The sequence below is a fragment of the Cyclopterus lumpus genome, chromosome 8 (assembly GCF_009769545.1).
Source record: "Cyclopterus lumpus isolate fCycLum1 chromosome 8, fCycLum1.pri, whole genome shotgun sequence".
In the NCBI taxonomy this organism is placed as follows: domain Eukaryota; kingdom Metazoa; phylum Chordata; class Actinopteri; order Perciformes; family Cyclopteridae; genus Cyclopterus; species Cyclopterus lumpus.
In genome coordinates this window covers 18,704,937-18,710,936 of record NC_046973.1, presented here as the reverse complement: position 1 = coordinate 18,710,936, position 6,000 = coordinate 18,704,937, and positions in this window count along the sequence as shown.

The following is a 6,000-nucleotide window of genomic DNA, read 5'->3' as shown; positions in this document are numbered from 1 at the left end:
GCGAGAGACAAAATGTGACGCGACGTGGAGAGAGGGTGAGGGAGAAGAGGACAAAACCATGAGCGAGTGGGGGATAGGGATGTGATGAAGTGAGTGGAGCCTTGAGAGGGGAGTCAAAGGACATTCCTGAGCCAGCTGTGGGTTGGAGGGGGAATTCTCACTGAACGCCTGACAAATAAAACAAGACATAGGCTATTTCAGTGTTCCAGGCAGCACAAAACAACCCAAAAAAAAAAAAAAAAAAAAAACACTGGCACATCGCAGACGAAATGAGGGGGAATAAGAGATTTTTTGGAAGGAAAAAGAGGCAGCTAATGAGAGAACCAGCAGGCTGCGTGGTCCTGTAAGGCCGGCCTGAAACCGCAGCGGTCCAGCGGTTAACCTTTCGCTGCCTCTCCCTCTCCTGTCTCCTCCAAAATGGAGGCAGAATCTGGCAGCGGCAGCGATTCTCCTGCAGCCTGACAGCGCACACATTCCTCTTGCACAAACAGGTGGTGGGGGCTGTTTAATAAATACAGGATTTGATGGAGGGAGTCAGCAAAAGGATGGGGGGGGGGGGGGGGGGGGGGGGGAGTCAAAGGCCATCACAGACTGTAAACAGCAGAGTTGAGCAGCCATAATATGGCTACTGCTCTTCGGGGGGATGCAAAACCCTGGACTCTACTCGTAACTCCTCGTTAATGACTCACCCATTCAGACTGACTGCAGATGGCTCACTGTATTAAGTGGTGCTCAGCTATACAGCCATGAGGTTCAAGAGTGAGCAGTTCAAATAGTGAAGTTCAATAATTCTGGTAAAAACGATCATGAGTTCACATCCGAACCACACAAGCCAGACCGGTGTTTCCCAGTCCGTCTGTCGATCCACGACGTTCGCATTGCAATGGGTTTCAAAGTGCACGTTATCTAACACGATTACTTAAACATTGGTATTTTTTTTGTACAGTTTAATGTGTCTGTTTGGTTTGCATTTGGACAGGAAGTGGTATAACTGGACATTTTTTAACCTTTTACTGTTAGCAAACTCGTTGATCTGTTGAGTACCTTTTTAACTGTCTGTCCATTGTTTTAGCTATCAGGCGAACTGTTTATAACTAATGTTGCTCAAAGGCACAGCTAACCTTAAGAAGCAGTCATTTAATAAGAAAAGGCCTTGTCATGAGTGGAATCCCTCGTAACAGTTCAGAGCCCAGAATAGCAAAATAAATTCCCTCCTTTGTTTTTTTTACACACTCGCCCAGTTCAAGAGTCAGTTGTCATTGTTTCCTCATCTACCGATACATCATATTTCACACTTTGGGATCTAAATGTCATTTGGGGCACCGACACTCATAAGACAAGTAGACTGAGGGTGAACTCAAACTGCCCTCAGCATGTCAGTGGGCTCACCTGGATGTCGGGTTTCTTCAAGGTACCGTAAAGTGATCACGAAGGACCACACACACAGTAGAAGAAAGGGAGTTTTCAGCGAGCCATTTGATTGGTTTATAGTGTTGCATTAACTATCGGGACAAACACTTGCTCTTGTTCCATCCGCATGCAGAGACTCGCCTCTTCCCCACAGCCAGCGCGGAGTGTCATCGTGCAGGTCGGTAGCCCACAGCCGGCAATAAGACACGATTCACTTGAATGAAGGCCGCAGCAACGTGCGATGGAACGACCGCACCGCCTGTATGACGGCAGTGACTAATTAGCGTCATTTCTGGTCATGAGAGAAGCTGGTTAGTGGGGGGGGGGGGGAACACATCCACCGCTGTCTTGAAAGCACTTCATCATGCAGCAGAAGACCGGGGCTTTCCGGATGAGCAGCACTCCACTGTTGCCAGCCAGGGACAGAATTGGTGGCCGTGGGTGCAGCAGCCTGTGCCCCTGCACACGCTTGTTGCTTCCTCGCCCCCCCCCCCCCCCACCCCCCCATGACCACATGAGAGAGGAAGAGGGATAATCATTTCACTGGGGGGGATATCCCACATCCTGCAATTGCATCTTCTTGTCCGTCTGAGGAACCTCAGGAAAATATGATACGGTTACTTAAGGGGAGAAGAAAAAAAAGACATGGCGTAAAGTAGACAATCAGGCACATTCATTTTCATAATTAGAGTACAGATGAACAGAGCAATGTGCGCACTTCCTTTAGACTTCCTTTAAAAGTCACTTCCTAGAGCTGAGTCACTTCTTTGGGATGACAGCTGCTTGTAGACCGCTGCAACCGCGTCCAAAGTCTTTCCTTCCTCCGTCTACTCATCCCAAATCTCTCTCTCTCTCTCTCTCTCTCTCTCTCTCTCTCTCTCTCTCCTCAGCACTAGAATTAGTATGCAACACTCTGCACCGCTCTTGCTGGGTCAAAGCATGAGTGACGCAAATCACGGCTAATTCCAAAAGGCTTCTCCCACAAATGGCAGTTGTGCGGTGATCGCCTCCAAACCGCTCGAGGACATTAATGTGGAGAGGGAACGTGCCTCATGGAAACAGAGGAGTTCAGGCCCGGCTCCGTATCCAACATCACTGATGGAAGTGATTAAGTATATTGGAGTGTAATTCCACCCCCCTCCGTCTGGGCTCTTAAAATAGAGAAAGAGAGAGAGTAGGGCGGCTGGCCCGGGCGGATGTCTGAATTCTGCTGATTGGAGCAGAGCAGCAACTTGTTATTAGTCTGATGTCGACACATGACTGAGGCCAGCAGGCCTGCCGTGTGGGGGAGAGGGGCATGGCATCACTCACTCAGAAACCCCTCCACCCCTGCCAAAGCTCCCGCTGCCTCTTGCGTTGCCAACCTGCGGTTTTCTGTGTGTATTATATATTTTCAAAGACATTCCTCACATTTGAATGGAAACACAAACATGTGCTTGCAGTGGACCCAGATCACGGGTAGATTCCAACAACAGAGGACGGGGATTTTGAGAGCCACGTTTCGGGTTGGTCCAGTACCTCTAAACATCTCATTCTATATGCAAAATGTGTGTGTGTGTGTGTGTGTGTGTGTGTGTGTGTGTGTGTGTGTGCTCTATCAGAAGTGTGAGTGAATGGCAGCCTCTGTAACTCGTGTGATATTTATCATGTTAATAACCCCCACACGTCTGGCACAGTGTAACCGCTCTGGTCATTGTGTTATTATTGTGTCCACTTGGAAGGCTGGTGGGAAATGAGGCATGAACAGCTGAAAGATTTTAAAGGAAGCGGAGGTTATGCCGTGTACTGTCCAACCACCTGGAAGTCACAGCTTCCAGCCCTGTAATTTGGGCCGCCGCTAAAAGACAAGGCGATACAATAACAGCAGAAATATATAGATTTTTTTTTTTTAAAGGAAAGGATTGAACTCAAGATATTGATTCAGACTAAACAATGACATCCACCACACTAAAACTCTCGATACACAGACAAACAAATAGGATTATTGAACTGCGGGAAGGTGACAACGTACCAAAAATCCCATCTGAAATTGAGTTGATGCCACCTAAAATAGGACGCTGCAGCCGATGGACCAAACCACAAGTGAAGCGGTTGAGATCTGTTCATAAGCTCCACGAAAAGAGTCATTTGAATGCTTCCCAATATAGTTCACAATTCTGAATGACTCTTTTGACCTGAACTCTTCTGAACTCAACAATCCTAAAGCCCCGAAAAAAACAAATACATACACATCGCGCGCCACAGCGCACACACACATATTCAGCCATCGCACCACCAGGAGGACACGACTGTGACGAAGCTGTCGACACAACAAGACGCACAAAGACTTTTAACAGCCGCCGCGTCCTCTGATTCGAGAGGTCAACGCGATGATCGATTTGGGGCTCTGCAGACGCGGGAGTGTCTCCGTCCGTTTGCACGTCACAAGTTCAAGAGCAGCCGCGGTCAACCGCAGCTTCATCACATGCTCCAGCCGCACACGAGTGACCGGCCTTGGCTCCCCCCCCCCCCCCCCCCCCCCCCCCCCCCCCCCCCCGGGTTCACGCTGCTAATTTGGTGGCCTTTAGATTTGCCAGGGACGATTTGGCGCACACTCTTTGTTTCTCCACGCAAAAACAATCATCTGAGACCACGTGGCTGAGTCCTGCAGATGTGCACACAGATATGGAGCATGTGAGGGGGGGGGGATGACTCACAGAACTGGAACTGATGCTATCTGATGTGACTCCTCTGTTTTTCTAAGTAATGGAAAGACATCGTGACTATTTTAGTTTTGCCTAATATATTTATATATACATGTGTGTCTCGTGTGATGCGTCAAAGTCCTCTCCGCCACCACATTTACACTTCGTTTCACATTATTTATGAAGTCTTTGAACCGAATGTAAAATGTGTTTTTATGTTCCTTCTGGCTGCCATCAGAGCTGTTGATTTGTATTCTCGTATAACGTGGACATTTGGAATAATGGGTCATTTCCTTGTAATCACAATGGAAAGCGTATACCCGTTTAAGCCAAGACCTAATAATAATAATAATAAAAAGTAATTGCTGTCAAACACAATTCCAGAGACGTGGGATGAACTCAACCTGACCAAGTGCAACTTCTGCTGGGATGGTTTTATGAGCTGCAATCCCAGTGTTTCTGACCTCAGCCCAACACATGCAAGCAGATCCAACTGGATCCAGAGTTGACCCACGGATAGGACTGCCCAGAACCACGACTACACTATGCGACAGATGTTTTTGATAGATTTGTTTTGTTTTGGCAAACCACAGCTCTGGCCTACTCCAAGTTGTACCCCAGAAGAACAGCTCTCCTCCACCCTCTTAAAGACCCTCCCTGAATCCCAAATCCCAGTAACTCAAGACAACTTGTCCAACTCATGGACTTGGCCCACTTCCATATACCTATCCCCCACCCCAAGGCCCTTTTCTTCTAGCCATTGGAGTCTCCAGAGCACCCACCTCCCTGCTGTGTCGGCCCTCCCATGGGCTGATCCCAGCGAAACAGCCGGTAATCTGAGGGGAGAATGTTGGAGAAAGTCTCCTTTTAATTATCAAAAAACTCGAGAGTCGGGTTGGATAAATGGTTTCCAAATGGTGAGCTCGGGCAGGACCGGGTGCGGAGCGCGAGCTCAGGAGGAGGAGGAGGAGGAGCAAAGAGATATGACTCCATCTCAGGTCCTGACCTTTGGCTGCACCCACGCTCGTGTGCTCGGCCACAGATTGAGACCAGATTGCCTGCGTTAGCCCAGGAGATCACTGAGTGACAGAATAATCTCACTACCAGAATCGCACACAGCCCATTGGAGCTGTCTTCCCCACAGGGGCTATCTTTGTGGGATGGGGATACCTCATATACGCCAGAGATCTTTTACTGAGGCTGATATTACTGATAAGGCGGCACCTCTCCACTCTGAATGTTATTGTGCGGGAGCAAGCCACTCTGTCTGTCTTTTAACAAACACACTTTCTCCTCACTACCAGGAGCCCGTCAGCATTGATCTTCACAGAAAAGTCGAATGAGAGAAGGAATACTCCTTCATGTGCCGTCCTCCTCTCTATTCCCAAGACGCACAGGGGGCTCGACAAAGACGGAGAGATCTTACAGACCCGAAGGCTTCGCGCTGAAGCAACAAAATAATAGAATCACACAAAAAACAAAACACAAGCTAATCTATATGGCTCCAAACACATCACACATGCACATACATTCACACACACACACACACAGACTACAAGACCACCCCTGAGAGCTGACCTGGCTCTGCCCCCTGCCGCTCAGTGCTGGCGTGTGTCCAGAACAAACTGGGCCTCTCCGTAGGGAACGGTGGAGGCCGGAGGCCGTGCTGCTAAGCAGGCGCCGAGGGGGCGGCAGGCTGCCTGCCAGTGGTCAGTCGCTGCCGGAGCTTCTGGGAAACGGTGTCCCCGCTCGCTCTAACCGTCATCCTCACACCAGCCGGCTCCTGGGTTCAGGGCCGGGTGCAGAGGTCGAGAGAGAGAGAGAGAGAGAGAGAGAGAGAACAGGACTGCTGCGACTGAGCAGCTGGATTCGCTGTCACGGATGAGCTCATTTTGGCCACCGTCCA